This window comes from Osmerus eperlanus, chromosome 24, assembly GCF_963692335.1.
Source record: "Osmerus eperlanus chromosome 24, fOsmEpe2.1, whole genome shotgun sequence".
Taxonomy (NCBI): Eukaryota; Metazoa; Chordata; class Actinopteri; order Osmeriformes; family Osmeridae; genus Osmerus; species Osmerus eperlanus.
The window spans coordinates 10,430,029-10,441,567 of NC_085041.1; positions in this window are offsets into that span (position 1 = coordinate 10,430,029).

The following is an 11,539-nucleotide window of genomic DNA, read 5'->3' on the forward strand; positions in this document are numbered from 1 at the left end:
GACTCTACATCTGAATTGCAACTCATTTCTTTCTTACACACACTGTACTGTACTCACAAACTGGAGAGACTTTGGTCACTCTGTTTTCATGAATATATAATCTGGGTCTAACCAGGTTAGAGGTTTTACTTTTTTTTTTTACCTTTTTAGTAATTTAGCAGACGCTCTTATCCAGAGCGACTTACAGTAAGTAGTGGGACATTCTCCCCGAGGCAAGTAGGGTGAAGTGCCTTGCCGAAGGACACAACGTAATTTAACACAGCTGGGAATCGAACCAACAACCTTCTGATTAATAGCCCGACTCCCTAACCGCTCAGCCATCTGACCCCACAGGTTAGATCCTTTGATGAATCTTTTACATTAAAACATAACTATTAGTGTATACTCACACAAAAAATGCCACAGCCATCAAAAGAATAACACTCATGAATCAACAACCAACATTTTAAAGTGAGGCTTAATCAGAAAAAAACATCTGTGTAGGCTTACATGTGTGGCCTACAAACACAAGCTAAACTTGGCATGTGACTGACTTCCTAGTATGCTCTGACCTGGTGCCTGTAGCCTTGGGGAGGGAGCTGCTCTGAGGTCTTGGGGTGGTGCAAGGACTGGGATCTATTTCCACCTGATCCTGTTTGCTCAGCTTTTTGAAGAAGTCTGCTATCTCACCCTTTCTTTTAATGTTTGAAGTGAACCCTAAGCAAAAATAACATGTAGGCCTACACATCCAATTACCCACATTTGAGTCCAATCTTAAACATATCCCCATTATTATCTTCAATCAACTACCAGCCTTTAAGTTACTAGATCATGGTTAGCCCTACTCTGAAATACATATTTTAAACAGGCATTATACAATAGCAAACAGCCAGGGTAGCTATCTGACTGCAGTGTTAATCTTTTGTAACGTTAATAGATTGATAAGGCATCTTATCAAGGAATCTTAGCAGTTAAAGTACAAAAATAGTGTAGCGACCCACACCGAAAGACGTGTTATATGTTAGGCTGAGACATTCCCTAAGCCCTCCCCTTTAAGGGGGAACGATACATTTTCCCTTCCTTTTTGCGTTCCCACACTCGCACCATCAACCCAGAGACACATACAAACAGAGTTAAGATCAAGATGTTTCATGAGATTGATGCCAAATAACAAAATAGTGGCTTAGATAAAACACAGAACTTTTGACCATAGACTACAAGTAGAGACTGACTACAGGAAGATTTCGTAGAAGAACTGTTTGGTTTATTTTGAACTTATCCTAGTGAGTTGACGTTGTCTAGCTATGATGTTAAATGTGGACACTTAGCTAAATGTTCACGGCAGATTACATGTTGAAAGAAATTAATAGTAATTTAAACCAGTCAGGATAGGTGACAACTATTGCAAGTGTGATGTTCCCTGTCATGAAATTTGCAAAACTTGTGTAATTACCGTGTTTTATGTGCATGTAAGCTAGCTGTGTTGCAAGTGGTAAATAAAACTCAAAAGTGTACCCCCAAAATGCTCTCTGAGCTGGCAGACACAGTTTCCTGATCATCTAGGACCTCCACTTGAGAAAGTAAATGGCATATTTGATCAATATTCAGCAACCACATATGGCATACATACTGGCGTATGACTATTAGTTTCACTGTTACCTCTGTATGGCACAGTGGGACAACAGTGGGTGGTGGCAGCAACACCACTGTATTTCCTGTCACTGCAGAGAAAAGTAATACATTTCACTCCTACAATATCCATAAATAATTGTTGAATGAACATGGTCACATAGATTACTTGAAACATACATATGCTTGGGTTTCCAAGCTGCTGCCACCAGGGTCTGAAGAAATGCCCCCTTCCACTCCTTCCATCATTGGGCGACCCTGATAGCTGGAGAGGGCCAGCTCCTCAGCAGGAGTGAAGTTCTGTGGAGAAGGGCCCCCCCAGTTTTCTTTGCCTTATTTTTCTTCCTGTTGGCTGCAAGCAATTTCATTGTTCTATAGGCCCTTTGTAGCTATACCAATATCCTACAAAAGGGACTGACTCAGGCAATTCAGCCATGTACTTGTTGGCTTTAAAATATGTGCAAGTATTGCCTACTGCTACTTACCGTTTTGAATTATGGTTTTATATTTATTTTTTATTTGCTCCCACGATTGTTTGCCACTGCCAGGGTTGCAACTAAAACTAGAGAGGGTACAATTTCTGGGGAAATTGTAGGGTGTGCTTGCTTGCGTCGACACAGGGGTCCGTTTTTGAATGACATTTTTACAACTGATATTTCTGTATATTTTATATAAAAATGCATACTTATTATTTATAAAGAAGACATAGATTTAAAAGCATTTTTTTTGCTGCTCATTTACAACTGAAAATACGAGTGAAGTGTAGAATGAAATAGATGTCTTCTCATTTCCCCTGCAAGAGGCAGCCTCATCGTTGAAACAAAACGAATAAATTGGGCAGACCGGTGTAAAAATTGACCTAATCTCTATGATTTAAACGTCATTTTAAGTTTTTCCCTTCTCATGATATTTTCAGGCATTTAGCCTACTCATTGCATTCATTAATAAAGAACCCCCTTTGAAGATTATTCTACGACGTTGCCCGGCAGTAGAAGATGGAATCGCGATTCAAACAGTACCATCTGCTAACGGAAAATATGCCCCCCAAAACGTAAATAAGCTTGACATTTATTTAGTGGAAAATCGCTCATTCATAAAAAGCTCACTGGTAGCGATCATTGTCAGTAACAATGCAAAATGCGATATAGCCCTGTGTGGAGAAGCTGCCCCGGTAAATTGTACTACTACGGTACAGTACTAGTACAGTAGACTGCTGCTGTGTTCGTCTTGGTAGCGATTGCGTTGGTTGAATTGGATTTACTGGTTTGAAACCACAGGTAATGATCATTTCACCCACAAATCGTTTACTTGTAATGTAATGTCATAATAAATCCTACAACGAAAATGTATTTGTGAGGAATGTTTATTTTAAAGATTGAAAACAGATGCATCATCGACCACTGTAGTATGTGTTGCCCGGGCAACAGAGGCTAATGTCATGATGCTAATGCTTCAGTGAAATAGTAGACTACCGTTTCCAAAAGTAGATGTGGGCCTACTTCCTTAATAATATCAGCTAATATTGTACATTACATTTCATAATTGTGTTTCACATCACAAAGTAAAATGAGTAAATAGTTATCACCCTGGCCTCTTTGCTTGTGGTGTTCCTGCAGCTGCCTTGCAGTAAAGCTATAGTTAGCCTAGCTATCCCCCAAGTTAACAGATGTGAAACGAATGTTCTGCTACAGGTAGTCACGCGTGTTTTCGTGACGTAAGTGATGTAGTGACGTTAGTAACATCAGTGACTGTGGCTAGCAAATTAGCCACCGTTAGCTTCACTTTTCACCACAAAAACGCAATTTCTACTTAAACCATGCAACGGAACGTAAATAAAAATACAACCAACGCAATCGCTACCAAGACGAACCTTTTGACACCGCCGTTGTGTATGTAGTCCAAATATTGACTGATCCTTAGGGGGGCGAAAATAAACAATAATAAATAAATAAATATATATGTGAGAGAACAAAAGTTGTGCTCTCGCCGAAGGCTTGAGCACACCCAAATATAGCTGCAAGCAGCAATGAGGTGGCCAAGCAGTCGAATGACCCATAAAACATGTTGTACATCCTCAGAAGAGGGTTACGAGTACACGCAACAAGTTTGGTGTGAATCCATCAAAGATTTGCTGAGATACGACCCAACTTCCTGTTTGCTGGCTTAACGGCACATTTTGATTGGCCGTACCGGGCAAACGGTTTTGAAAATCCAAAAAACATATGATGGCTTTTGTGAGGCTTGGTCTGAAGATGATCTCTGCCAAATTTGGTGAAGATTGGAAAACATTTGTAGGAGGAGTACAGAAAAAACGTTTTTTCAGTAATTCAAAATGGCGGCCGCATCAATTCGGCTGTTATCACAAGTTATCATGTGTCACACACGGAATGTCCCAAGATATCATGACACAAAGGAATCACTTAATAAAGGCAAACGAATCAACAGTTATTGGCCAAAACACATTTTGCATCCTGCGGCCACGCCCAGTGATCACATGACACCAAATTGTTTGGACATCCTCAGATGAGGGTTCCGAGTCATCATACCAAGTTTGGTGTTGATTTCTCAAGGATTGGCTGAGATATGACCCAACTTCCTGTTTGGTGTCTTTGCTGCCGATTTTGATTGGCTGTACCGGACAAACGGTTTTGAAAATCAAAAATCTTTGGATAACTTCTGTGAGGGTTGCTCTGACGATGATGTGTGCCAATTCTGGGGAAGATTAAAGAAAAATTGTAGGAGGAGTAGGTTTTCAAAGGTTTTCAATAAAACCGGAAATGTCGGAAAATCTATATAACCGGAAATTGACGTCATAGGGTGTGTTGAACTCGTCTTGACCCAGGGAATCCAATGGTACCTCATTTTTGAAAATCGGTCATACGGTTCCAAAGTTACGTGTGTAAACACAAGTCCAACTTTGACCAGTTGGTGGCGCTAGAGTGCTTCAATGGGAGACATGAAACTTGGTGAATATAAAGAGGGGACTGTGCTTAATGAGTGTGCCAAAATTCACAACTTTTTACCATACGGTTCTAGGGGCTGCCATAGACTCCAATGGCAGAAGAAGTGTAATAATAATAAGAAAAGGTAGAAACGCTTAAGTGGCTTCGCCGCTTCGCGGCTTGGCCACCAAATATAGCTGCAAGCAGCAATGAGGTGGCCAAGCAGTCGAATGACCCATAAAACATGTTGTACATCCTCAGAAGAGGGTTACGAGTACACGCAACAAGTTTGGTGTGAATCCATCAAAGATTTGCTGAGATACGACCCAACTTCCTGTTTGCTGGCTTAACGGCACATTGTGATTGGCCGTACCGGGCAAACGGTTTTGAAAATCCAAAAAACATATGATGGCTTTTGTGAGGCTTGGTCTGAAGATGATCTCTGCCAAATTTGGTGAAGATTGGAAAACATTTGTAGGAGGAGTACAGAAAAAACGTTTTTTCAGTAATTCAAAATGGCGGCCGCATCAATTCGGCTGTTATCACAAGTTATCATGTGTCACACACGGAATGTCCCAAGATATCATGACACAAAGGAATCACTTAATAAAGGCAAACGAATCAACAGTTATTGGCCAAAACACATTTTGCATCCTGCGGCCACGCCCAGTGATCACATGACACCAAATTGTTTGGACATCCTCAGATGAGGGTTCCGAGTCATCATACCAAGTTTGGTGTTGATTTCTCAAGGATTGGCTGAGATATGACCCAACTTCCTGTTTGGTGTCTTTGCTGCCGATTTTGATTGGCTGTACCGGACAAACGGTTTTGAAAATCAAAAATCTTTGGATAACTTCTGTGAGGGTTGCTCTGACGATGATGTGTGCCAATTCTGGGGAAGATTAAAGAAAAATTGTAGGAGGAGTAGGTTTTCAAAGGTTTTCAATAAAACCGGAAATGTCGGAAAATCTATATAACCGGAAATTGACGTCATAGGGTGTGTTGAACTCGTCTTGACCCAGGGAATCCAATGGTACCTCATTTTTGAAAATCGGTCATACGGTTCCAAAGTTACGTGTGTAAACACAAGTCCAACTTTGACCAGTTGGTGGCGCTAGAGTGCTTCAATGGGAGACATGAAACTTGGTGAATATAAAGAGGGGACTGTGCTTAATGAGTGTGCCAAAATTCACAACTTTTTACCATACGGTTCTAGGGGCTGCCATAGACTCCAATGGCAGAAGAAGTGTAAATATAGCTGCAGGCAGCAATGGCGGGTTCCTCCTCAGCATTGCAAACCATTACAAAATTGACATGACACAGACATGTATTTCATACATGTACACAACATTTCAAGACAATTGGATCAATGGCTGATTTGAAGTCATTTTTTGAAATTCTTCACAAATTGTCACTGTAGAGAAATATCCATGCTGCCGACATTATGGGTTCTTGAGACTTATTTGTTCCCCATTGGCAATAAGGCATGCGTACCAACTTTTAGACATGTTGGACTGACAGGGTTAAAATGCCACCCTTTTGAAAGTGACAACTTTGAAGCGTGTTGTGTCAGGCCACCTGTGCTCTGGTCAGGCCCATCATGCAGAGATCCATTCTTTAAAAGCTTTGATTACAACAATAACTTTATGAAAGTGAGGATACACTTCACTAAAGGAAGTGTGTAGGTTATGTACTACTACTGCTTGCTCTGCCCACACACTTTCCCCATCCATGCGGTTTCCCTCTATCCCAGCGCAGGTCATGCCAAGGCATAAATGCGGCAGCCGTATGAGTATTACAAGTAGCCCAAAAAACATACCATACACAGTCACACTGTTTTCAAAACTGAAACTGGTTACAAGACCATGGCTATTAGAACTCTACCTGAATTGAGCTCTCTCTAGAGTCTCAGTCAAACAACTGTCAAGAGTCATGTAGGGAACTGGACCAAGGTATAGCTAATGTCCAGCTGTTAGCAAGTGTACCTTGTGATGGTACAGCAGCTTAACAATACTTTGTCATGGTCAGACTCTCTGATCCCATTAAACTACACAAAATGCACAATCAGGGTGACCAACAGTATTATCTTAAGTAAAAAACAATAACATTACACACATTTAAGTGAACGAACACAACAACTGAAATCCCTTGCACAGCTGTTGTAACCAAACTATTTTCCACAGCTATTTGCGTTTTTGGTGTGCACTGCATGCTGGGTACCCAAGGGCGCTGACGCTACAATATTTATTATCTAGCTGTCTTCCGGCTGTGTAATATGACGAGATGCTAGCGATGCAAACATGAAAGCTTGTCTCGGGGGGTCATGCATGTGATCTCACTACAAGCTTTTGATTACACGTGAGGACTGTTAGCAAAGTATTTCTATTCGTGTTTTGTTAGTGATTGAATGGTAATGTCAGCTAGCTAAAAACAATGTTAGTTAGCTTGGCTGAAATGGTTTTCATAGCAACAGATATCAACAAATCAGATCTATCTAACTTTATTCAGAAGGGGGGGGGGGGGGGTGGGAACATATAAACTAGAGGTGAAATGGTAGGCATTGTTCTGCCTTGAAGCTGCGTGCGCATCCTCATTGTTTGTAACCACCAACCCATCTATATGTAAAGACAACATCCAAGGTAGCAATTTCGCCAAATTTGACTGCAGATTTTTTACACCATATGTACTTCGTTATGGTTTTTGAGTCAAACAACTTGCTAAATGATTAAATGTCTGTTAAATGTCAAATCCAACTTTAAATGTATAAAAGAGAGAATTAAACCTAGAGGTTGAAAAGGCTACGTTTGTCTAAACTGACATGCACAAACTCAGAGCACTGAGTTTCAACATCCATGTACACATTTTGTCTCTATTTTTTACTCTACTCTTTAACGCATGACTATGTTTAACCCTTGTGTTATCTTCGGGTCATTCTGACCCATCAGTCATTGTGACCCACTGTCGTATTGCGACAAATTTACCTCATACAAAAACAAAGTGAAGCATTTTCTTTTAACTGTCGGGCTGTCTCAGACCCCCCACATTGCAATGGTTAAAAGAAAATTATTTTTATTTGTTTTTGTATTGGGTGAAATTGGGTAAACACAACGATGGTTCGTTGTGAACCTTTGGGTCATGTGACCCGAAGGCAGCACGAGGGTTAACTTAATGTCAGCACCTCTCTGTCATCAATTGTCTCTGGAGTGGGGGATGGGGGCTTCTTATCCAACAAATTACATCCCTGAACTTTTAAAACATATCAATGGCCTACTACAATTGTAAACATCCTTTGGCCTTCCCATGCTGGGAAGAAAACTACAGTTTTTCTTTGATTAAACGTTGACCTTGAATAAACGCTGCACCAAAAATGAACATTGTGTAATAAATGGCACCTTCGATTAAACGCCTCCCCCAAAAAATCAGAAAACGGTTATTTAATTGGTTAAAACACAGTATTTATTACACAAGTAATTTACAAGTGTAGCATACTATTATCCCATGAAACACTGGCAGGCACAAGTGTCTTTCTTGCTACAGATTTATTTGAAGCTTTTTCTCCAAATCCACCATTAAAACTAAACTCACGCTGTAATGAGAAAATAAAGACCACATTAGCTTAATATGAACATGCAATGACATGCGCAGCATGTAAATAACATTCACCAAAGTCAAATACAGACACAAAACAACATACTTTGTTGGCTGCATGCTGTAGCCTACACAAGGGAATAGAGGTTTCCTTAGATTGCTAACAACCTCTATAACAACCCTAAACTTATCACTTAGAGTGAATGTGCATAAAGCTCCAGGACCTGACAACATCCCTGGCTGTGTTCTCAAGGCCTGTGCTCCTGAACTGGCAGAGGTGTTCACTGACATCTTTAACCTCTCCCTGTCGCAGTCTGTCGTCCCCAATAGGTTCAAGGGGGCCACCATCATCCCAGTCTCTAAGAAACCATCAGTGAGCTGTCTCAATGATTACCGCCCTGTTGCCCTGTTGTGATTAAATGCTTTGAGACTTTAGTCAAAGACCACATTACATCCTGCCTGTCACCTGCATTAGACCCACTCCAGTTTGCATATAGGCCGAACAGGTCTACAGATGATGTTGTAGCTTTGGCCTTGAACACTGCTCTCTTTCACTTGGATCAGAACAACATATACGTGCGGATGCTCTTCATCGACTTCAGCTCCGTTTTCAACACCATAGTACCATCCAGGCTCATCATAAAACTACAGGACCGAACATCAGTCCTTCCATGTGCAGCTGGACAGGACACAGGCAGTACGGCTAGGTAACATCACCCCACCAGTCTAACACTCAGCACTGGTGCCCCACAGAGTTGTGTGTTAAGCCCACTGTTGTACTCTCTGTTCACCTATGGTTGTGCAGCCACAAAAAGGTCCAACACTATCATTATGTTTGCTGATGACACCACCATTATCGGCTGCATCAAGAATGGTGATGAGTCTGCCTACAGAGCAGAGTTGGCAACAATGACATCCTGGTGTCAGCATAACAGCCTGTTGCTTAATGTAGCAAAAACCAAGGAGTTGATAGTGGACTACTGGCGGCTGCAGGGAGAACATGCACCCATTCACATCGCGGGCACAGCTGTGGAGAGTCAAAAGTTTCAGATTTTTTGGTATCAACATCAGTGAGGATCTGAGCTGGACACCATATTGGTGTGGTTACAAGGACAGCGAAACAGAGGCTCTTTTTTCAGCGGCGACTGTGGAAATTTGGCATGGACTGCACTATACTGACCAATTTTTACCGGTGCACCATTGAGAGCATACTGACTGGTGGCATTACAACATGGTTTGGCAACAGCACTGCCCAGGACAGGAAGACACTACAAAGAGTGGTCAAATCTGCACAGCGTATTACAAGGACTGCATTACCATCCATTCAGGACCTTTACAGCCAGCGGTGCAGGAGAAAGGCCAAGTGGATCATTTCTGACCCTAGTCATCCCTGCCACAGTCTTTTCTCCCTCCTGCCTTCTGGAAGGCGATACAAGAGTATAAGGTCCTGTACCAGCAGATACAGGGATAGTTTTCTCACACATGCCATCAGGATGCTGAACTGTCCTTGAAATATATTTTTGCACTACAATTTTTCTTATTTTTTCTACCCTTTTTCTCCATTCTTTAGTATTTAATTTTTTTATTCTGCAAGTTGAACGGACATTGAGCACAAAGAATTTCATTACTTATAAATGCTGTTTATGAGTATATGATAATAAACTTGAACTTGAAACTTTTATCAGAGCTTTAAATTGTCTGTGCTTCGCTTGCTGTTGTCGACTCTCTCACTCATGAGCGTCCCAAAAGGCCTTCAAAATAAAGTCACGTAATAATTCTGAATACAATTATATAATTCTAAATTAAGACATTGCTTGAAAAAAAATTATACATTATTATAATGCAATTGCGACAATTGCATTCTGGCCTATAGATAGTTCTACATATTGTATAGAATATGGCGAGGTAGCTGACTTAACCATTCCTGAATGTGCTTTTCATCAACACCAAGTTTGCGTGCTATAGATCTGTTGCTGGTGGTGAGTGCTTTCTGCACAGGTTTCTGTTTGAAAGCTGTAAGAATGTTACGGCATGCTGCGTCAGATTTGTACACAAAGTAGAGACACGCGCGGCATACATTTTACACTGGGCTTTTGTTTGACTTCCTTGTCTATTCTGTGTTTGTCTATGGCTGCACTGCAGCTACAATTCACTGAATCTCTCTTACCAATTAAACGTTGCCCTTGAATGAACGCCACCCTCGAATAAACGCTGCACCACTAACTGCTCTATTAAAAGGGTTCACTATGAAGCAAACCATTCTAACAAAATAATAACAACATTTACAATGATTTCAACAAGAAGTCTCTCTGACTTGACAACTCTCTAAACAAGCAACTTTCCAAAGCAAAAAGCAATCTCTGACCAGTGTGGTAATTTTATGTTGACAACTAAACCGCTGATTGGAAGTGCGCAGCTGATTGCCAATCACGAGATAGGGAGACTGATAGCCAACCGCCAACAAACGCTGACTAGACCATACCTGCATGCAGCGAATAGAAAGAAAGAAGGGAGAAAATAAAAAACACACAACCACAACTATACAGACTGAATTAGGACATTTTAAACATGGGTCCGTAACAAAGACGTTGTTAAAAATGCTCATTCACATTCATTTTTCTCAATTAATCTTATCACTTAAACACACTGGTTTAGCATTTTTTCCCACAAGGAAGTCTAACCTCAACAGTGGATCCTTGGTCCCTGGATCTCTTGCTGGAACATGGCATCTAAAAAACACATAGAAAAACCATCAAAAACTATGAAATGTAACATACCACACTACTGCTTAACAATTTCATAGTCTTACATTATCATAACTTCATACTCAACAGTTGTAGTATACAGACCTTTAAGAAAATATTGAAATGGTTAGGATTCTCAAAACACCAATCTCTGTACTTAAAAAAAATATTTAGACATCCATTATTTACCTTTATTCAATTTACACTGTCTACATTCAAATTTAAGTCTGTAAAATGTAAACAGAGAAACGGACTCGACTATAAATACAAATTAAGACCAATTGAGAACAATTTATCTTGCAAATGGTTTTTACTTTAAATTCATGTTTCACCAAAAGAATCATCACAGTTTAACACAAATAACCAAACCTTACTGTTAAAATACTGCCAAGCCACTGACTCACATTAGAAAATTAAAACAAATAAACATAGCCTAGAAGATGTACCTGTAGGTCAATTACATAATCAAGAGCATGGAGTAGGAATGGATGGATGACAAAATACCCCGCCGAGCCCAATCCATTAAATATTTCCTACCCATAAGTTAATTTCCTGAAATGCAATTCACCAACATTTTGACAATTTCATGCTCCAAACTTTGTGGGAACAGTTTGGAGATGGCCCCTTCCTGTTCTAACATGACTGTGCAACAGT